Source organism: Balaenoptera physalus (assembly GCF_965194825.1).
Source record: "Balaenoptera physalus genome assembly, chromosome: 18".
NCBI classification, from domain to species: Eukaryota; Metazoa; Chordata; class Mammalia; order Artiodactyla; family Balaenopteridae; genus Balaenoptera; species Balaenoptera physalus.
Window position 1 is genome coordinate 15,636,832 of NC_138899.1, and position 24,247 is coordinate 15,661,078.

Below are 24,247 nucleotides of genomic sequence, written 5' to 3' on the forward strand. Positions count from 1 at the left end.
GCCAAGGGATGCCAAGGCTGACTGGCAACGCTGCAAGCTAAGAGAAAGGCCTGGATCACGTTCTCCCTTAGTGCCTGCAGAGACAGCCTGGATCTGCAGACACCTTAATTTCAGACTTGTAGCCTCCAGAACTAAGACTCAATACACTTCTGTCGTTGTAGGCCACCTAGTGTGTGGTAGTTTGTTATGACAGTCCTAGGAAACTCATACAGTGCCCTTCTGCAAAATACTAAATAATAATAACCACCACCACCTGTCACGTGCCGTCAGGAGCCAGTTTTGACAGGTTGATGTTCTCAAGACAGTCTGATAGCTTTCTCAGATGGCCCCTCTTGATCCCCAGAGCTGGGCCCAGTCTAAACACATAGCCAACTTAATTGGACACGTGTGCTTCTCATTAAGCATGTAGATGGCACTAGATTCCTTTTCTTTAAGGACAATAAGTTTGCAATGGGCACGTTCTCTCAAAGTGCAGAAGCCGAGGAGCCCTAAATAAAAGTCGATGAACAGGATGTTCTCTGCTATGCATCAGTAACGTTTTGGTAAATTGAATCGTATTTTAAGTACTCAGAGGGAGCTTGCTGTTTAATTTAAATCCTTTTGCAAAGCAAGCATGCCTTTTTCCCACCCCCCCCACAAAATCAGATTTCTTGATCTCGGCTTTCTTCAAGTAGGGGGCACATCCCTGTGGCAGATATTATTAGGAAAAAGAATCTTATGACTTGGTGTCAGGCTAAGGATGGATCAGGTTGACCTGAGGGTGTTTTCTCAGACATGAAAGGATGATAGTTTGGGAATAATTTTACTAAGTGCTTTTCAATAGCAGATTCTAAATGAAGAAATAGGGTGAATTTTATTATCTATTTCAAACATTTGGGATTCTATAAATATAGACCAGTAAATATATTTTCTTTATAACGGCAATAATATTAGTGCTAATTTAAGGATAACTTCATATCCCAGCCCTGCTTGACTGCTTAGGAGCCTACATTTTTTCTAAAAAAGGAAATTCCTTGGAAGGTTTTGTGAATGTAAGATAACACAGGAACGAATTTCATTCAACAAAAGAGAAAAACTAAAGCAGAGGAATTTACAGTTAACTCATGGATTAATTCAGAATATTTTGAACTTATACCATGTGCTTCCACCATACAGAGTGCTTTACAAAAGCACAATTCTTATCCTTATGGAGATACAGTTGCATGTTAGAGCCAGGACACATAGACAAAGAAAGGGTTAAGTAACAGTTCTAGACAGCGTAAGTGACCGAATATTAAATAAATACTCTGTGTTAGTGGAGGCTGGACTATTCCTGGGAAGAGATTTAGTTCATGGCTCTGATATTCTCAGCTTTGACTCACTTAAGGGCAATGAACTGTCACGGAAGAGCATAATTATCAGAGACACGAAGTTTCTGGATGCTTTTCTGTGCTCAAACTGGCCAACCAGCGTTAATAACCACAGCACACTTTTAAATTCAATGATTCTGAGGAAAGGAAAGTCTGTGAATTGAAAAGCATCCCCTTGTGATGCCAGGACCGCCCTCATAGAGATTCTTGTTTCATTTCAGGCTCGTAAGAGAGACTGCTCTTCTGGTTCTGAGGGACTTTGCCTTCAAAATTCACTGTAAATGAAAACCTGAATGTGACATTCTCCTCTTAACAAAACATTCTTTAAATTTTGAAATGCTCACACTGAGCTGGGCCTACAGTAAGGCAAGTAAGGCACTTGCTTTGGGTGTAAAACTTAAAGGGGGGGGCACCCCAAAACTCAGCAATCAAAATGAATCATATTTGAATGCAATATTTTTAAAAATTCAAAATAAATGCAAGAATTCTTTGATGAATAAAATATCAAAAATTTCAATGAAGGCAGAATTGATATTGCTGATTTTTCTTTTCCTTTTGCCTCGGGCTCCATTTTAATACTGTGTTGAGAGGTGCTTGTAAGAATACCGTCAATGAACACCCTTAATTCTACTCTAAGGATGAAAAGTTTTCAGTCACAATCACAATGAGATCGTGTTTTATTTAAAAACAAATCCTCAAAATTAATTCACTCACTTCTTCTTCGGCAGATCTATATCTCCAGCCTCTGCTGTGTCCCTGGCCTCTTGTTACACATGGGAGAACACTTCACAAGTCATCAAATCCTATTCTTAATTTTCTATTTTCCCTATTTCATGCTCTTCAACTTTCATTTTCTCCCGCCCGGTTTCGGCCATGGACGACGCTGACAGATCAAATGAACAGGGCGAATCTGCTAACTCGGTTTTCCGTATCTCCCTGTATCTGGATTACCCTACTTAGTAAGCTAAACAACCCTGTGCCGATTTGGAGCCAAAGGAAGGATCAGCTCCGTGAAGCGTGAGGTCATGCTTCTTTGCGCAGCAGCAGAGGCAGCGGGCTTTCATTAGAGAGAGTTGTGAAGGGGACCACATAGCTGGTGTCACTTATAAGACGGCGGGCTCTCCTGGCAAATGGGAAGCCACTTATAGTTCATGGCTTCTCCCGGTGGGTTAAATACTGTAAATCCTTATGAGGAATGCCAGAGCCATAGAATCAATAGAAACCAAAATGGCCTTGACTCGGCCTGCCCTATAAGTGGAGGGTCCCAGAATGACAGACGTGCCCGTGGCTCCACGGGGGAAATGCGATCTGGCGAAAGTGACAAGGATCACTTCTGTGTTACTTTATTCTCTGCCCTTCCCACTTTTACTCAGTTCTGGCAGGGCACGGGATTCTCAGTCATGTTTTCAAGTTTAACTTTTTAAAAACTTCACGCTTCGGGGTGACACTGGGCATCCAGGGAATTATGAAATCTCCCACCTCTCTGCTGGGAGAGTGGTAGGGAAAACCAACTCCAAACCCAGGAGAGCTCTTCTCCAAGGTATTGAATGCGAAGCTGACAGAGAGATCCCAGGACTGAGAATGGCCTGGCTGGAGACGTGGCTCCAGGGAGAAGCACAAGGGACTCAAAGGTGACAGAGCGACTCTGATAAAGGTTCTGAACCCACAATGGGAGAGTGGGGGGGGGGCAGCTAAGAGCGATGGATGGAGGAGGAGCTTTGTCACCACCCCAGGTATTAGGTTTGTACCTATACAGTTTCCTAGGGCTGCTATAACACAGTAGAATAAGTGGCTTCAAACAACAGAAATGGACCCTGTCCCAGTCTGGAGGCCTGGAGTCTAAATTCAAGGCGTCTGCAGGGTTGGTGCCTCTGGAGCCTCTGAGGGACAATCTGCTCCTTGCTGCTTTCCCAGCTTCTGGGGGTTGCCAGCAATCCTTGGAATCCTTTGGTTTGAAATGGCATCACTTCAATCTCTGCTTCTGTCTTTGCATGGCCTTCTCCCTCTGTGGGTGTCTCCCCTGGTGTCTGTCCAAATTCCCCTCTTCTTACAAGGACAGCAGTCATATTGAATTGGGGGCCTACCTTACTCCAGTATCACCTCATCTTAACTTGGTTCCATCTGCAAAGACCTTATTTCCAATTAAGGTCTCATTCACAGGTGATGGGGGTTAGGACTTCAACATATCTTTTTGGGGGACACAATTCAATTCACAATAGTGCCTTATATTAAATAATAAAAAAGTATATTTTCAGCTACTATTCAGAATCGAATAAATGCAAATCCCTCAAAGTGCTCTCGCATATTTTAGGGCAGTATCTGTCAGATTTGAGTAAGAACTGACACCTGGGATATTTATTTAAAAAGGCATATTTGTACTGGACTGAATGTCAATATTATGACATAGTATGAGTGTGTTTCATGTTTGGTAATTGCAATCATTGTTGCTTTTGTTGTGGTCATCCATGTACAATGCTTGGTGTCAGTCTATTTATCTCTTGTAAAAATAAAATACAGTGTGTGTGTGTGTGTGTGTGTGTGTGTGTGTGTGTGTGTGTGTGGAAAAAAATAAATAAATAAAATAAAATAAAATAAAATGCCTTAGTGAAAAAAAAAAAGAATCCTTTAGGGAAATCTAACAGGATATTTGAAGTTATTAGTGGAAAAATGATTAAGCCATTTCATTTTTAAATCCCTTTCAGTTTACCCAATTCAATAAACTGTTCCTATTTGTTTAAAAAAAAAAAAAAAAAAGAATAGCTATGCAATTTGTTTATTATTGTCTTCTATTTGATGTAACTGGTTTTCCTCAAATATTCTACGAGTCGGCTTTGCTTATGTTTAGAAATGAAGGACTAGATTGATTAGTATGTATAACTGGTATGGGTTTCACCCTCTGCAGTTTTTAAGTCTGTTTTCCAAAAACTGACTACAGGCTCTTTGTAGGTGGGTGGGGCAGATGAATCACCTTGCTCAAAAAGTAGTACTAGAGAACTTCACTAATCATGCTATCGTCTCTTTATGTTGATGGTAATGTTGGCCAAAGGAATTGGGTAACCTGCTGTCTAGCCAAGATTTTTAGAAGGTAGACCTCTAAATAATTTCCCTTAAGATTTCTCCCACCCTCGTTCCTGCTCATAACATTTGTTGACTGAATTTAGAGTGTTCCTAGATTCCATTTGGAACAAGGTTTCCTACTTTGACAATACCCTCTACACCATATTTAATGTAATATTTTCTTTTCTCAGGTTGAGTCATTATTCTGATTCCATCTGTTTTCTAAATTCAAAGAAATTTTTCAAAACTTCTGGCCTATAGAGGTACTTTGCAGTGTTTCTCTTTTTAGTTTTTCTTACATGTTATTTCAATAGCAATTTGGTTAGAGGGCTACACGACATATATGCTTAGTACACCCTTTGACTCAAAGAAATTTAAAATATGTGTGTGTAGTGGGGGATGGGTATGGATGTGGATGTGTATAAAACCATTATTACAAAGCACCGAGCTGATCTCCCTGTGCTATGCGGCTGCTTCCCACTAGCTATCTATTTTACATTTGGTAGTTTATATATGTCAATGCCACTCTCTCACTTCGTCCCAGCTTACCTTTCCCACTCCCCGTGTCCTCAAGTCCATTCTCTACATCTGTGTCTTTATCCCTGTCCTGCCCCAAGGTTCTTCATAACCTTTTTTTTTTTTTTAGATTCCATATATATGTATAGCTGATTCACTTTGTTATAAAGCAGAAACTAACATACCATTGTAAAGCAATTATACTCCAATAAAGATGTTAAAATCAATCAATTGATCACACACACACACACAAAACCCACTATTACAGTACACACTCTTGTCTGCCTATCACATAATAAGAAAAAATGTCCAAGATTTAATAGCTACAAAACACGAGGAATTTTGGCCACACAAATTACATTGCTCCATAATTTTAAATCATAAAAAAAACCTTTCTAGTATTATCAGATGATTTGTTTATCATTTTATTGGCAGTCATACTAGCAATTATATTAACAGATCTTCTAATATTAAACCATTCCTGATATGAATTCTTTGTATTAGCATATTATTCTTTTAATATACAGGTACTGCTAAATTTGAATTCTAAGTGAGATGGATTGTATAAGATTGCATAAGATTTTTATCATGTTTTGAAATCAACATTGAGAATATTATATCTTTCAAAATGTCTCCAATTTATGCAATGACTGATAATTCAATCAGAAAATATAAAAAGTTTTAATTAGTGACACAGAAAGTTAGAAAAATATACAGATTTTTTACAAAAAATAACCACTCAGATATAATGTTTCCTTTTGAGATTTGTTTTGATGTTTAGGTTGTTCTTATTTTTCTTTCTTGCTGATAATGTAACACAATAAATAGTGTCATAAAATAAAAAAAAATAAAAAAAAATAAAAAGGCATATTTGGATTCAGCATGTCTGTGATGGGCCCATGGTCTGCATTTTAATAGTATTCAAGTAATTCTGACCTAGGTGATCTGGAGACCCTACTTCGAGAAACACCGTTTTATGTTAAGACTTTAACGCTCTCAAAATGATCAGTGTCTTGCTACTAATTCCCAGATATTTTCTACGTTAGATCATTGTTATTTACCTTTGACTCAGTTTTATAATGTGGAACATAAAACAGTTTCCACAGTCAGTCCTAATTCACTATTAATACTATTCATTAATTGCAGGTGTGTGAACTGAGACCTTATTTCACATGTCACCATAATCTTTATCTATTTTCCAAATGGCTTGACATCTATTCAAATTAGAAAAGATATTTTCAATTGAAGTTTTAAAAAACCTGCTGCCATTTTGTTTGAAGGTATCAGACTGAATCCAATAACAACTTAAGATTCACCTTGATGATATATCAGCGCGCTAACAACCTTTACAATGATATTAAGGGCAACGCCAGCAACAAATTAACAGGCAAAAAGAAACCACTGGTAGCCTGAGCTGAGAATAAGACTTCTGATGAGTTTCCTCATTTGTGCAGTATGGTTAATTACAGAGCCTGTTAGTACAGAAGGGCCTGGGAGAGAGGAAGCATTAAATAAATATTAGCTATTATATATATATATTTTATATGTATAGCTATTATTATTTTACTTAGCCATTAAATAATGATAACCTGTGCCTTTGGAAAGGATTTCCTCCCCTTATTTTACAAATGATTCCCTACAAAGCAAGAGGTAACAAAGGAAGATAAATCAGTGTTGCATTTTTTTCCATTGACTTCCAAATGTTTATGAATAATGAGGCCAGAGACATCTCTTTAAGTAGTATTTAGTTACGTTAGCAAAGGGTGCATATTAAAACCCTTTATATAGACGTGCATTAAATGTCCCCATGTAGCAAATATTTGCACACTTGGTAATCCTTTTCTCATTTTTCATTATGAACTAAAAGAAACCAGAGCCTCCTTTCTTTCCATTTACTGAACTGCTAATATTTGTAATTGAAACTTAAGAGAAAAATCTTATACAGTGGTTCAATTTACGTACAATGGCGCTGTAAAGCAGGCTTTTATTTACACAGAACCATTCTTTGGCTCTATATACATAGTGATCTACATACTTACACACGCATGGGATGTATACACGTGTATATATCACAGTATAGACACGCCTTTGGAAGTGTTCAAGATGGATGTAACTTTATAGCTTTTTAAAGAACGAGGAACTTCCAAAGGTCAAACAATTGTGTGATGCCTCTAGAATTTCGGTCTGTTAATTTGCAGAAACATATCTGCGGGAGTGGAATGATCTCGATTTAGCTCCATGACTTTCCTTTGGGTTTTGATTTTAAAAAATTCTTTGGTCACTGCGGGACATGTTTTTTCTTGACTGATGGATATGTTGCTCGGAGGAGTTGCACAGCTAATCAGCGGGCTCCATGCTCACTGGTGGCTTAGTAATCCTGATTTAGGTTGATGTGTTGCATGCTAGGCTGACACCGGGTGAGCAGCTCCCTTTGGGAGATTCTGAGGCTTAGATTCAAACCCTCAGCCCACTGAAGGGGTGAGCCAAATCCTGGCTTGGAACCCCTGGGTCCACAAAAGGAGACCCGAGGCTGGTCGACTTCCCTGCAGCTCTCCTGGCCCTCAAATCCTGCCCTTTCTCTCAATTCTCATCCTCCTCCTCGTCTGATGGAGAAATCGGGAACCTCTGCTGGAGACGGCTCTTCTCCTTCAGATTCAGTTAACGCTGCATGTTCCTGGATCCCCCCTTTTCTCTCTGCTCATCCCTCTCGGCCTTCTCTCCTTTGCTTCAGGCCCTAACTGCTAATGCTACTTGGACCTCCGATAAATACACTGTCAATACCCTCTGCTGTCTCTCCCACGCTGTTATAAGTGTATGGCTGGAGGCGACATTTGTCACGCAACTCCCAGCATTTCTCCTGAGCCCTGACCCGAACATCGTGCTTTCTGGCCCGTCTCAACCTCACAGGTCCTCATTTCCTAACTGCAGTTATCATGTCCATCACCCCCATCCCAAGCTTGCTGCTTTTTCTGTGTTTCATGTTTCTATTCTCGTTTCCTGATGTTCTTAGAAGCAAAATTCTCTTGTCTCTCACTTCCGAGTCTCATTCTTTGCTTTGTCTGCCTCTTTCCAGCCTTCCTGATGTGTGTCCTACACATCTTCACTGCCCCAGGGGCCCACCTATGTCTCTTCTCTGAGCTACACACAGAATCTTTCATATGAGCCTCTTCCAAATCATGTCCTTCTCCCTTCCAAGGTTCTGCCAGATGAATTTTCTAGAACGTGGCTCTACTGAAAAATCTTCTATGAGTCCCCTTAGGTAAAGAGTAAAATCCTCAAAACTGTGAATTGAGCAGTCAGAAGAGGGCTATCGACAGTAGGTATGACGCAGAGTTTTACCCACACAGACATATCACTTACTTTATAACTTGGCCTCCTCAGATGACCAGAAAAGATTTTTCTGTTACATTTTGAATATTGATATAAAAGTAAAATTTAAGTTGATTATTCATGTTACAATATCTGATTCTTTAAATTCAGGAAAATAGATCAATATATCTTTTAGGATCATTGATCATTGAGCAATCTGCAGCAATACAATCAAAGCAGCAGTGCTATCTGATTTTAAGAGCTTCCTTCTTGGTAGTATCAAATATGCAAAATATTTTTAAAAATTCTATTATTTTCCAGCAGCATGTGTGTAAATACTTCACAATTAATTTCCTCAAAATGCCAGACTTTTCGCTTTTTTCACTTTATCGCTCATCCCCACCATCCCGACCCATTTAACCAGTTCCTACTCTTATCATATCTTTAAGCTACTGGGTTGATACCACCCTATGGAGGAATGAGAATTTTCTCCTGGTTTCTATCTTTTGAATGTGCAAACTCAGATATTATGCAGATTTTAATTTCCATAGATGGTTCTTCTTAGAAAGTTTTGAGCAAAAGTAGTAATATATCACGCCATAACAGCCCACTTGTATTTCACTATTTTGACCTACAAAGTGCATCACTCTCAAACCCTCTGATCTCTTTTCATGCATTTCTGTTCTTAGGGTTCCGATAGAATAGTGACCCTAACTTGCACAATATTCATATTCAACTTATTTTTCTCTTAGCAGTAAATTTCTTAAGGCTATAGCCCTGACTGACTATGACAAGCCCCAAGTGAGTAGTCAAAGAGATAAGTCACATCGTGCAGATATGTGAAGGACAGCAAATGTTAGGAAGGGAGTGATTAGGAAAGAAAGCTCCTAAAATAATACTTCTTTATTCTGTGCCATGGTTACAGCATTTAATTAAGTGATGCAGGATTTTCCCTGGCTGGGTCAATGGTTAGGGCACAGGGTCTCATTTCAAAATGGATATTATGGCCTCACTCCCTTTTAAACTAAGGGCAGGGGCTTCCCTGGTGGCGCAGTGGTTGAGAATCTGCCTGCCAATGCAGGGGACACGTGTTCGAGCCCTGGTCTGGGAAGATCCCACATGCCGCGGAGCAACTAGGCCCGTGAGCCACAGCTACTGAGCCTGCGTGTCTGGAGCCTGTGCCCCGCAACAAGAGAGGCCGCGACAGTGAAAGGTCCGCACACTGTGATGAAGAGTGGCCCCCGCTTGCCGCAACTAGAGAAAGCCCTCGCATAGAAATGAAGACCCAACACAGCCAAAAAAATAAATAAATAAAATAAAATAAATAAACTAAGGGCAATGACAAGACAGAAGGTTAGCCAGTTAAATATTAGGGTCAAAACATTTCCAAAACATCAGCAGTCTCCCACCGTGACTCACTTCTAAAATCAGCCTCAGGTGGGAGATATGGAAATCAATTCCTGGCTGGACTCTCCTTGAGACATTTACATTGGTTTACTACAGACTTCTAAAATGGTGCTTCTTTTGGCCGTTCTGTGACTCCATTTCTTCGTCTGTAAAATCTAGGGTTGTTAAGTGGATTAAATGAATGGATACAGGCACATGTTAATTCTCAAAAGAAGGGGCCATCTCCATTATGGCTTCCACAGAGTACACTGGTGTCCTGGATAGGGTTCAATGACATCATCACCAGGCACTTGGAGACTATGGAACGTGGATGGCCAGAAAACTCTAGGACCAAGAATAGCTAAAAACAGGATCTGGTAGATCCAAGAAAGTCTCTGCTGGTGTGGGGTGTGGATCCACGGACGCACCTGAGGTTAGTTAAGAATCCGCCTGCCAGTGCAGGGGACACGGGTTCAAGCCCTGGTCCGGGAAGATTCCACATGCCGCAGAGCAGCTAAGCCCATGAGCCACAACTACTGACCCTGCACTCTAGAGCCCGTGAGCCACCACTACTGAGTCCACGAGCCACAACTACTGAGCCCACGTGCCACAACTACTGAAGCCCACGCACCTAGACCCAGTGTTCCGCAACAAGAGAAGCCACCGCAATGAGAAGCCCACGCACTGCAACGAAGAGTAGCCCCCGCTCGCTGCAACTAGAGAAAGCCTGTGCGCAGCAATGAAGACCCAACGCAGCCAAAAAAAAAGAAAACAGGAACAGCTATTTACAGAGGGCTCCTTTTGCACTGCGCGGAGTCATGAGGGTTTTCTGTGTCTGAGCCCATTTACTCCTGATCAGGTATTAATTCCGTGGACTAAACACTATCTTTGCTGTGGGCCCAGCAGATTCAAGTCCTCCTTCTACCCCAACCAGGTGTGAATTTAGACGAAGCACTTAACCTCTCCTCCTCAGGTATTATTAACTGCATCTCACAGATGAAAAAGTGAAGACTGAGCCATTAAGGTCACTTCCTGTAAGAGTCAATGCTGTCATATGAACCCAGATCAGTCTTTTTTCTTTCTACAGTGCAACTGGAGAGTTCTGTCATATTTCTCCTTGTAAGAAATGGGGAGGAAATGTGTCAGTTCAGAGGCTCAGGGGACAGTGAGGTAGGGGGCCCCAAATTTGTCTCTGAACAGGGTGGAAGTAGAAAGACACATGGAAATTCTTTTTTCCTTATGGTACCATCTTTCTGGTGGTAGATATTTAACTTCCTCTCGTAAACTTGTAGAAGATCCTTCATAAGGGTTTCTATGAGGCCTTATTTAACCCAGATATCAGATTAACAGATTCAAAAGAAGCTCCCAGAAGTTTTCGTATTTGTGGTCCCATCTTATTCACATACCAGACTTCTTTTTCAATTCTCAAGTAAATGAGATTTTAGAATGAGATAATAATGTTAGTTGTAAGCATGTTTTACAATGTTTCTTTTTCCTTTTATAAACTCACATTCACTGCTTTGGATTCTTTTACTCTCCCTGAAGCATGTTAACATGAACTCCCCTAGTTTTCCTGATTTTTGTTGCAGAGAAAGGAGATCTTCCACGACCTCTCTTTCAAGGAAGGTCACTATATAAAACACCAACCCTTCATTCAGATTTCTGAAAGGTTTTCCACCCGGGGAAGAGCAACAAATCAAAAAACTGGCATCAATGTGCAGATATTTTACAGCCCAATCCAGAGAGACTCTGCAATTTTCATACTGAGAAGTAATATATGACCTAGACAAGACCCAGACATAGGCTCATGAGAAAGACTACGGGGTTTTTAAAATATTGCCTTGATCATGGAAAAGAAATGTGAGTAATCGCTGCCATCCACCAACTCAGGATGGTCTTTGGGGGCAATCAGTGTTTGAGAGAATCAAGAAACATCTGGAAATCAGCATATTTTGAGCTCGTTCACACCCTGCTTGGTTCATATTTCAACAGATCTGTGTTACTGGGCAGTCATGCTGCTCTGAGAAATGCAGCCTGAATGTATCCTCTGGGATCAGGACATTTCAGCAGGGTTAGAAAGGGAACACAGGAGGGAATCCCCACTCCCTGACCCCAGCTACACCTGCGGCTCTGACGTTTCATGGCTCATTTTAACCTACTTCAACTTTTCCCAGCATTTCCCAGCAAAACGATTTTCAGGGCATTTTACTAATAGAAATGAATAGGTAATCTACATAAGAAAATAACACTTCTCCATAGCACTTCCTGAGCCTCTGTCCAAGTAAAGAACGATGAACCTTTCTGACCCTCCTCTCCTCACCCTTTATGCTCCAGATGAACCAAAGGGAAAGAAAAAAAAAAATCACAGCATTTAAGTGAGCAGGGTCTTGCAGTAAGACAGGAAAACAAGACAAGGGAGCTTTAAGAGATGGTGCTAATTTTGGCGTGGATATTTTCCCTAAAGTTCAGATAATAAGTCTAGAGTCTATATAAGATGGCTGATTCCCACAGGGCCTTTATTTTAGAAACATTCAGTTCAAATCCACATATTTCTAAAACAGCAAACATCCCGAGAAGTATCTTGGTTTTGGTCTCACATGAGCTCAAGGATCACCACACTGTGTAAAATCTTGCTTCTTTCAGTACATTATATTCTGAAAGAGGTTCTAAGGGTGATTTTATGTCAAAGATATATCCCCTTAGATGTCAAGCCTACAGGACTGTAAATTTTCCTCCAAAGCATCCCAGTTTGTCTTAGGAACAAGTTATGTATGTTCTTCATGAAGGTATCTAGACATTTTTGAATAAGTTTGTGATTGTAGCTGGTGCTACTTCTTGACAGGTAGCATATGTCAAGATGCCCTAAACAGTGTGACTCGGAGACTTCTGGAAAAACGTCTCCAGGAGGATTCATTGTTCACTTGGTCTACTTCATACAAGGGTTTGTGGACCTTGAGCCCATCCCATCAGCCTTAATTCTAATTGCTTTTCCATGCTTTCCTGAGATCGTGTCTGCTTTGTCTCCTTGGTGACTCAGGCACTTCTCTCTGGTCCCGCTTTCCTCTCTTCATGGTTTTGATGCAGTTCAGAAAGCAGGACCACCATGATGTTGGAAGGATAAGACAACTTTCCTTTTTGGGCCATAGCAGCCTCCTGAACCAAAAATCATGGACCGAGCCCATGAACGATAATTGCACATCCTTCTACCTCAGTTCAACAGTGGTTAATGGTGAACTTTGACTTGCCGGTGGTGGGGACCAAAGGTGGTGCTTGATAGTTTTGTAACTGCCTTCACATACATTTAATCACCTAACCACCACACGCACCATACAGGTATAAACAGCACACTACCCTTTGTATAGATGGAGACTCTGAGGCTCAGGGAAGTGTAGTAAAGGGCAGAAGGGGGGCTTGAAGCTGGATTTTTGATGCCAGATCCAGTGCTGGTTCTAGAACATTATGTCTGACTTACCCATGAAGTGAGGGCTATGGAGCTGAATGCTTATTCTCCAGGCCCTAGACGTGTGGTTCTCAAACTTGACTGTGCTTCGGAACCACGTGGAAGGCTTGTTAACACACAGATTCCGGGCTTCACCCCCTGAGTTTCAGATCTAGTAGGTCTGGAGTTGGGTTTGAGAATTTGATTCCTAACAGGTTCCCAGGTCATGCTGGTGTCACGGTCTCTCCCGGGGACTGTACTTAGAGAGCCACTGTTTTAGAATCAAGGACAGTGGCACCCCCCCATCCCCCATCTTGTTTTCCCACTAGGATTTCACGGGAAGGTTTAAAAGTCCATATTAATTCCTGGACCCTACTTCAGAAGGATTCAGTTATTGTAGGGAAGGACCTGGGGGCGTTGGTATTTTTTACTGTTCCCCAGGTGACTGTAATGTACAATCATATTCCAATAAAGGTTGGAGGCCAGCAAACTGAGGTCACCAGCTGGCTGCTTTTTTTGCAAATATAAATTTTATTGGCTCACAGCCAGGTCCATTTGTTTACATGCTATCTGTGGCTGATCCCGCGCTGTAAAGACAGAGCTGAGTAGTCCTGACAGAGACCACTGGCCAGCAAAGCAGAACATACTCTCTGGCCCTTCGTAAGTAGTAAAAGTAAAAGCAAAATAGGGGAAACTAGAGAAGATACCCTATGCTTTTTTACTTTCAACAAGTCTTTCCAAGTCTTGATCAAGACACTGTGGGGAGTGCTGGGGAAAAGGAGAGAGGCTGAGCTCTTCTATAAGGGATCTGACTTAAAGTTGTGATTGCATCTTTTGCATATGACTTTTCTCCCGACTTCTCTGTTTCTTGTACACTCATTCTCTTTCTCCACCACCTGTACACTTTCCCTTCCTCCCTCTCTGTGGTTACACAGGTTTCTTAATCCCACTCTGCTTCCCTCTCTGCTTTCCTATCCTCATTTGCTGATCTACACATGGGATGTGTGTTGCAGTGAAAAAGACATCGTATTGATATTTGGAGGTAGAGGATTCGAATTGGAATCCTACCCCGTCAAGGTATGCCTGTACCTTCCTCACTGGGTTGCTGCAAAGATTGAGGAGGTCAGTCAGAGTGCACTGCAATCTGCAAAGCACCTTGCACATTTCATTTTTTGTTACTGGCCACAACTTCTCAGGAGAATTCAAGAAATGAACTGCAGGCCACTTCACAGGTTTCCTTTTGGTGCTCCCCAGGAAGGGACAGGAGCTGTCCAGACTCTAAAATTGGGTTTATCCTAGTTTGACAAGGGGGGAAACCCCCCAAACCTCTCAGGCTGCCGTTTTTATGACTGACTCGGAATCCCAGGATTACAGCTCAGAGCCAGCACAATCGAACGTTGACAAAAAGATGCTACATAGTGTTGGCCTTAAGCGAGATTGATGGCCGTGCCTGTACCTAATGCAAAATCTGGAAAAAAGGCAAAAAAAAAAAAAAGTCAAGAAGAAACTATGATTACTTAAAACTTCACAGTTATAAATAAAGTAGAAAAAATGTAGCCAAAAATTAAGGGAGACTTGAGTCTCTTCAATGGCACATCAGACTTCCTGGCTCAGTGCTATATTGAGAGGGTAATGCATATAAATTCATAAAGCACATGAAGATCTTGGAATTCTTTTCCAACCCTGATGCACAGACGAATTTCATCCCTAAATCCCTCATCTATTGTCTCTGGAAAGATCTTGTCATGTGCAGAATCCTCCCAATGATTGCCAGAAACTTCATGTAAACATCCAGAGAAAAGAAAATGTTAACCTCTCCCTTAAGTCACCAGTCGTGGCCAAAGAGAAAAGTATCTTTCTTGTAAACAGAGATCTTCACATTTGTTACTTCTCTTGCAATCTCCTGACATAAAATTCACTCATAGCAAAACTCATTACTGGTCAATTCAGTCAGAACCACCAAACTGATTGTATTTTTATATATATATATATATATATATATATATATATATATATATATATATATATATATATATATATATAGAAATAATTATATATTAATATACTAATAATTATATAATCATATTATATATAATGATATTATTGTCATTATATAATTATAATATAATTATTATTATATAATAATATATAATATAATAATAATATATATATTTATATATCAATAGAATCAGTTTGGTGGTTGATATTTGGAGGCAGAGGATTCGAATTGGAATATTCAAATATTTATATATTTATAAATATAGTTTATATTTATAATATAATTTAAATATATATATTATATAATGTAACTATAAATATACATATATAATATATATAATAAATATATATACATTTTATATATATATAAACTCCAGAGTATTGAAAAAAGCTTTGGGAAAAATAATCTACTTCTTAGAATGACTTGACAAAAGGGCATCATCATTTCTATCAAGCCGTCATACATCTTTAAAGCACACATTTCAAGTTCTGCTCTGAAGGCAGAATCAGCCCCATTTGGGGATCCCCACGCCAGGGATCAACAGCTGAGCCAGCCCCATGCCGGAGGGAATAAACTGGCAACAAAACCTATGTACAGAGAGATTATGCAAAGACTTCACGTCTTCCAGTCTGATTAAAAACTTGCAAAATGGAACAGCAAGAATATAATTTGAACAATCTGTTAGACCCAAGACTGCTAGTATCTTTCTCTTGCTCTTTTTTTTTCCCCACTTGGAACTCTCACTTTTTATCACTGTTGCAGATCTAGAAACACCATTTGGATGGAATTAGGCAATAGCTAATTGCTACACTTCAGCTCAATCCAGCTGCCTTCCACGAGGCTTCTTAGGCCCAACAACAAATTTCTTGGCCTCACTAGTGCCTACTGGAAGAAATAGAAGCCCAACTAGGATGAGAGAAGGGACCCAAAAGAATTATGAGAGAAAACAAATTAAATTTAGAAATATTAGAAATTTATTAGAAATTTAGAAATTTAGAAATATCATCAAGGGAGCATCCAGTTTCAAGAACCCAAGTTTGGGGAGATTGTTCCTGCCTATCGCTCTCCATCTTTCCCTTCTAATTCCTGTCCCACAAAGTGTCACTGCTCCATGCTTAGCAATTACTGGTTCTCAGACTGAGAGCAGAGGTCAAATCTTATGGGATCCTTGATTTCTCCATAGCCCACTGAAGAGAAAAAAAAGAAAAGAGCACATGCTTATTTTCTACATCCTTTGATAGCAGGGTCTATCAAAGACTTAATAGGCCTAATGTCTATGTTCCAAGTGCTTAAAACTTTCCCTGAGGAAGGAGTTTCTCTCTTGAAATAGCCTGGTAACACATTCGTTTACCTTTCACTTTTCCTAGGTAAGCATCCTGGCTTTCCAGCTTGACTGGAAATTTTGAGTTTCGTGTTTAACTCGGGGGTTTTCTTGCCAGGCTCTTTCCCGTTATTTTTTGAAATGCAGTTATTTATAACAGGGATATTTTAGGTCGAAGCTCAAGCAATATTTCCACCAATTTGACAAACAAATGCTGCTCTCTGTAGACAAAGATGATCTCTTCGCTCCTATTTGTTCCCAGAGTGTGGACAGGTCTGTGCCGGGCCCTCCAGCTGGCCCTGCCATGACCACACAGCTGCTCACTGTCTGCTTGGGATTAGGGGCCTAGACTGGACCATGAAACCCAGTAAACCAATGAGCCCAGGTGGCGGTGCTCACCCAAACTTGGCCTCACTTAGTAGTTGCTCTAACTCAGGAATAGGCAAACTTTTTCTGTGAAAGTCTAGTATCAGCCTTTGGAACATGGAAAGCATTATTCTGGGCTTTGCAGGCCATGCGGTCTCTCTCAGGACTACTCAGTGTTACTAGAGCAATATGAAAGCAGCATAGATTCTACCTAACTGAATGAGCGGGGCTATGGTCCAATAAAACTTTATTTACATAAATAGGCGGCATGGCCTGTGGGCTGGAGTTTGCTGATCCCTTGTAAACAAACTTGTCTGAACAGCTTGAGCGCCACTCATTCAGCTTCTGGTTCCCCTGCTTTACTAATCCCCATCCTAAAAACCACTTCATGCTGTTCCTCAAATCCATCTGCCAACTAGAGTTGATTTATAACCCCCAGATCAAACTAAAATGTGATAGAAAAAGGAGGCACATTTTATTAAATTTTGGGGATCAGTTTCTCAGATCAAAGGGAGACGTTAAACTCGTAGAACGTTTTTACATGGTCATTTAAATGTTAACTAACCATCAGCCTCTTAAGAAAACCACAGAAGAGAACCACCACCACTGCCAACAAACGCACCAGGTCACACACCAGAGCTCCGTGAAACCGGCTACGGGCCCGTATGTGAGGTTTCTCCTCTGTATCTGTCTGAGGTTACGTGGGGAAAAACATGCAGCACACAGCTCTGCCCGTAGTGAATATTATTACCTCCCTTTAACAGACAAGGAATTAGAGCTGTGCTTCTCTTACTGTGACGGACCTAGGCGTCACCTGGGGTCTTGCCGAAATGCAGATTCTGAGGCAGTAGGTCAGGGGAGGGGAGCTGAGGGTCTTCATTTCTAACAGGCATCCAGGGAATACTGATGCTGCTTGTCTAAGGCCTTCACTTTGAAGAACAAGGACCTGGAGAAATGATTGGCTTCCTCAGCTACACACTGGAAACACCTGGGAGAGTTCCAAATACAGAGGCCTGGGCCAGCCCCAGACCAGATGCGTCAGCATCTCTGGGGATAGGGACCAGACAGCAGTATTTATTCAAGTTCCCCAGGTAGTTTTAATGGAGAGTCAAGACTGAGAGTTGCTGAACTAGAGGCTCAGAGCAATTAATTGACTCGCCCAAGGTCCCAGGGTAGGTGGCCAAGCATGGGTTTTCAGTGAGGTAAAATTTTTGCCTGCCTGATAATATTTGAAAATGATCTTAAAAATTGTTACAAGGCTGGACACAGGCACAGGGTGTATGGTTTCCAGGCTAACAGCGAAGATGAAGGAGGAGGAGAAGAGGAAAGATGAGACTGAACTTACTCAAACGTAATGATATCAACACGGTTCAAGGGGACACAGACAAAGAGATGGCACAGCACAAGCCTTGGTTCTGGTGTGAAATTCCCCCTCGTGGCTCTTTCTTCCTGCATGAAAGCAACATGGCCAAGGAGCCTCTCGGAAGGCACATTTCAGTTCAGAAATGTGCAGCGTCTTCAGATCCTTTGATGAATCACCACATGATGAAATCTTAGAGGCTGAGTAATTACATTTGGCTTCCTTTCTGCCTCTCGGGAGGTTCAAAAAGTCACATTTATGGGAATGGGCAAAATTTCTAACCCAGGAATTTCTGTCCTGAATAGGATCAAGGTAAGGGAAGAAGGAGAAGGAAAAAAAAAAAAACCTCTGGGGAAATTATGGGACAGCCCAAGATTTTCTGGGTCTCCTGAAGGCGTCCAATCTGCCTCGTGAGTGGAAGGCCATTTTCACCTGGAAAAACACATGGATTTCAAAGACATTTACCCAATTGTTCAACCACAGTTGTTCAAGATCGGATCCACTTTCTCACTCTCTGCAGATCCTGTGGAGAATAAGCCTCCCCTTGGTGAAGACCTTGGCTGTGTAATTTGGGACATCCCAGCTCAAAGAGGAGGTGAAAGTGTGAGGAGGAATCGGACATCTTCCAGACCAAGCAGAGGGCAGCTGCGGAGGATACAGCAGGTGCAGGTTCACTCCTGGAACCTCGTCCTTTCAGGCAGAGGATGTGAGGGGCCAGGGTCTGGTGGGTCCTGGGAACACAGTGAGCTCACGGGAAAATTCATAATGACGAACCTGAACGGAGAACTCAGCGTTTTGCCAAATGTTTTCAGAGGCTTAAATTCAAACGTGACTTTTCCTCTGCCTCTATTCTTTTGGGATATTCTTATGGACATTTAATTTAGTTTCTTTACTCTGTCCCTCCTGGACTCCCTTTTGGATCACAGAGAAATAGGAACGAAGCCCTAAAGGACATTAGCTGGATATTCTGGAAAAAAACCCAAAAAACAAAAACAACTCTGAGGGTCTATATTTTTGCCTCCACAGAGCTCTTTCTCAGAAGTTTCAAAGTGTGATCTAGACCCCGCTGGTCGGTGCTCAACGGGGTCACACGTTCCACACTCGCACAGAAGCTCAAGGTCATGGCACTCTAAAGGACTGTCCGACCATCTCTCATTTTACAGATGAGGGGACCTGGGCTGTGCGAGGTCACACAGTGATGCCGGGGCAGAGGCGGGACCAGAACCAGCTCTCCCAATTTCCAGCTCAGCAGCCGCTCTGTCTCAGGCCAGCCCCCTCCCCTGGGTTGGCCTTCAGGAATCTATTTTAACAAGCTTCTGGTGTGGGTGATCCAGGTCCCACATCGTCAGAAATGCTGGTCTAGTGGGCAGAGAGAACCTTTGAGACCCCAGTGACAGATCTTTCTCTGTTGGCTTTGTAGTTTATCTCCTGGAAGCTTGAAAGATAACCCTCTTCTATTTTCTCTCCCACCAAAATCAGGGGGGAGGGGTGTACAGCACGCTTGGATGGAGGAGCCAATTTTAAAGTCCCTGGGGGTGCAGTGTGGCCCTACTTCTTCTCACAGTTAGGAAGCCCTCAGCTCAACTCTGTCCTGTGAAAAGGAAGCGCTGGAACTACTTAAGAAAAGGGAGGCATATGTGAAATGATTTGCACTTAAGATTCAATTCCATAAGAAGTGGTCATCACTCACGACTTGATATCACACATTCTGTTAATGAAGTGAAAAAACAAATACAAGAAAACCTCTCCCCAGAGAGAATGACCCAATCACATTTGAATCTATATTTTCAGTCCATATGACCACCCGGTGTTACTGCAACAGTAAGAATCTTGAAAAGGGGTCTGAGGTCACAAGGAAGGGTCAGTTTAGCGAGGAGACCTTCCTCCCAAGTGCTTGGCATTTTCAGAATGTTTTGCTTTTGTTTTGGCTCTGACTGCCAATTAACCGTGATATGAAAACACCTTTTTTTCTTGTGTTGTGGTCCAGAATTCCAAGAGAGAAGCCACCGCTGGGAGGAAGCAGTGAGGGAAAGTGTGAATGCACAGGACGGAGTGGGAGAGAAGGAAAGAGGGAGAATGCGTTCCCTTGAAGAAGAGATGAAAAGGGCCCACAGCGCCGGGGAGAGGAGAACATCTGTGGCGAGATGCTCAGTAATTAATCATCTCCGTGAGCTCCCCACAGTCCCCAGCCCCATCCGCCCAGCAATTTTGCTGACACAGAAGGAAAAGGCACCTCCACAAACACAGCTAGTAAAACAGTATTACAGCTACATAAACAGTTGGCTCCGGCAGAAGGCGGTGGGCCCTTCTTTTTAAAATTATGCATGGAATCATGCGTGTGGAGAGAGAAATGACGTCCTCACTCTCTCAGTGAGCCTGGAGATACACTGAGAACCTTTGCTGTCTCACACTGATATTGGTAGATGCTGAACTGCAAATGTCATTTTTTTTTTAAACATCTTTATTGGAGTATAATTGTTTTACAATGTTGTGTTAGTTTCTGCTGTATAACAAAGTGAATCAGCTATACGTATACATATATCCCTATATCCCCTCCCTCTAGTGTCTCCCTCCCACCCTCCCTATCCCGCCCCTCTAGGTGGTCACAAAACACTGAGCTGATCTCCCTGTGCTAGTGGGAATGCGGCTAGTGGGAATGCGGCTGCTTCCCACTAGCTATCTATTTTACATTTGGTGGTGTATATACGTCCATGCCACTCTCACTTCGTCCCAGCTTAACCTTCCCCCTCCCTGTGTCCTCAAGTCCATTCTCTACATCTGTGTCTTTATTCCTGTCCTGCCCTTAGGTTCTTCAGAACCATTTTTTTTTTAGATTCCATATATATGTGTTAGCATATGGTATTTGTTTTTCTCTTTCTGACTTACTTCACTCTGTATGCCAGACTCTAGGTCCATCCACCTCACTACAAATAACTCAGTTTCGTTTCTTTTTATGGCTGAGTAATATTCCATTGTATATATGTGCCACATCTTCTTTATCCATTCATCTGTTGAGGGACACTTAGGTTTCTTCTATGTCCTGGCTATTGTAAATAGAGCTGCAATGAACATTGTGGTACGTGACTCTTTTTGAATTATGGTTTTCTCAGGGTATGTGCCCAGTAGTGGGATTGCTGGGTCGTATGGTAGTTCTGTTTTTAGTTTTTTGAGGAACCTCCATACTGTTCTCCATAGTGGCTGTATCAATTTACATCCCCACCAACAGTGCAAGAGGGTTCCCTTTTCTCTACACCCTCTCCAGCATTTATTGTTTGTAGATTTTTTGATGATGGCCATTCTGACTGGTGTGAGGTGATAACTCATTGTAGTTTTGATTTGCATTTCTCTTGATTAGTGATGTTGAGCATCCTTTCATGTGTTTGTTGGCAATCTGTATATCTTCTTTGCAGAAATGTCTATTTAGGTCTTCTGCCCATTTTTGGATTGGGTTGTTTGTTTTTTTATATTGAGCTGCATGAGCTGCTTGTATATTTTGGAGATTAATCCTTTGTCAGTTGCTTTGTTTGCAAATATTTTCTCCCATTTTGAGGGTTGTCTTTTCATCTTGTTTATGGTTTCCTTTGTTGTGCAAAAGCTTTTAAGTTTCATTAGGTCCCATTTGTCTATTTTTGTTTATATTTCCATTCCTCTAGGAGCTGGGTCAAAAAGGATCTTGCTGTGATTTATGTCATAGAGTGTTCTGCCTATGTTTTCCTCAAAGAGTTTGATAGTGTCTGGCCTTACATTTAGGTCTTTAATCCATTTTGAGTTTATTTTTGTGTATGGTGTTAGGGAGTGTTCTAATTTCATTCTTTTACATGTAGCTGTCCAGTTTTCCCAGCACCACTTATTGAAGAGGCTGTCTTTTCTCCATTGTATATTCTTGTCTCCTTTATCAAAGATAAGGTGACCATATGTGTGTGGGTTTATCTCTGGGCTTTCTATCCTGTTCCATTAGTCTATATTTCTGTTTTTGTGCCAGTACCATACTGTCTTGATTACTGTAGCTTTGTAGTATCGTCTGAAGTCCGGGAGCCTGATTTCTCCAGCTCCGTTTTTTCTTTCTCAAGATTGCTTTGGCTATTCGGGGTCTTTTGTGTTTCCATACAAACGGTGAAATTTTTTGTTCTAGTTCTGTGAAAAATGCCAGTGGTAGTTTGTTAGGGATTGCATTGAATCTGTAGATTGCTTTGGGTAGTATAGTCATTTTCACGATGCTGATTCTTCCAATCCAAGAACATGGTATATCTCTCTATCTGTTTGTATCATCTATAATTTCTTCCATTAGTGTCTTATAGTTTTCTGCATACTGGTCTTTTGTCTCCTTAGGTAGGTTTATTCCTAGATATTTTATTCTTTTTGTTGCAATGGTAAATGGGAGTGTTTCCTTAATTTCTCTTTCAGATTTTTCATCATTAGTGTATAGGAATGCAAGAGATTTCTGTGCATTAATTTTGTATCCTGCTACTTTACCAAATTCATTGATTAGCTCTAGTAGTTTTCTGGCAGCATCTTTAGGATTCTCTACGTATAGTATCATGTCATCTGCAAACAGTGACAATTTTACTTCTTCTTTTCTGATTTGGATTCCTTTTATTTCTTGTTCTTCTCTGACTGCTCTGGCTAATGTGATTTTGATGTGAAAGTCCCTCAAGGAAGTTACTGTTGATGAAACAGCAGTAGGAGCTGGAGGTGGCCTCTCTTTTTCCCACGCATTTCTAGATGGTCTCAGAGGAGGAGGGGAGGAGTTCCTCTGACTTCATTGTCTTGACTCACAGGAGGCTAGTGCTGGCCAGCTGGAGATGCTGGCAGAGAGTCTCATTTACTTTTATCCATCTGCTTTGCTCTTCCCTCCCCACCATGTGAATGGAAAGAGGAAGGCTGGAGGGACTCACACAAGGTTCTAGCACTTTTTCTGTGTTTTCACTAGAAAATGGCAGTGTTGGGCTTCCATGATGGTGCAGTGGTTAAAATGCACCTGCCAATGCAGGGGACATGGGTTCGAGCCCTGGTCCAGGAAGATCCCACATGCCATGGAGCAACTAAGTCCATGCGCCACAACTACTGAGCCTGCACTCTAGAGCCCATGAGCCACAACTACTGAGACTGCGTGTCACAACTACTGAAGCCCGTGTGCCTAGAGTCCGTGCTCCGCAACAAGAGAAGCCCCTGCAATGAGAAGCCTCCGCACTGCAATGAGGAGTAGCCCCCGCTCGCCGCAACTAGAGAAAGCCTGCGCACAGCAACGAAAACCCAACGCAGCCAAAAATAAATAAATGAATGAATGAATGAATAAATAAATAAATAAATAAATGAAAGAAAATGGCAGCGTTTAAGATAGAATGCCTCTTGCCAGATCAGCTTGGATGAAAAGGATAGTCAGTGTAGGTTCACTGACTATGACAAGGGTACCGCTCTGATCATCTCACGCCTGCTGAATGGCTATCGTCAAGGAGACAAGAGATAAGAACGGTGAGGATGTGGAGACAAGGGAGCCGTTGTGCACTGCTGGGGGGGAATGTAGATTGGTTCAGTCCCTATGGAAAACAGTATGGAGGTTCTTCAAAAATCTAAAAATAGAACCACCATATGATCTGGCAAAATCCCACTTTTGGGTACATATCCAAAGAAAATAAAAACGGGATATCAAAAAGATACCTGCACTCCCCTGTTTATTGCAGCATTTTCCACAATAACCAAGATATGAAAACAACCTAAGTATCTGTCAATGGATGAATGGATAATGAAGATATGGTATGTATCATACCTTATATGTATAAGATATGATATATGAATATCACAGACACACACAACAGAATATGATTCAGCTGTGAGAGAGAAGGGAATCCTGCTGTTTACCACAATGTGGATGGACCGTGAGGCATCTGAGGGCATTATGCTTAGGGAGACATGTCAGACAGAGAAAGTACCATCATACTGCATGGTATCACTTACATACGGAATCTACGAAACTCAAACTTGTAGAAACAGAGGGTAGAATGGTGGTTATCAGGGGCTGGGGGTGGGGGGAATTGGGAGGAGGTCAGTCAAAGGGTACAAACTTGCAGTAAAAAACAAAACAAAACAAAGACACAAGTGTACCACTTGGTGAAGGATGTTGATAGTGCAGGAGGCTGTGCATGTG

At 41.5% G+C, this 24,247-nt stretch overlaps 1 protein-coding gene across 2 annotated transcripts in view; it reads right to left on the reverse strand.

Moving 5' to 3' along the window:
- Positions 1-24,247, reverse strand: part of GPC6 (glypican 6) — a 1,071,594-nt gene that overhangs the window by 53,554 nt on the left and 993,793 nt on the right. The window lies entirely within an intron of this gene.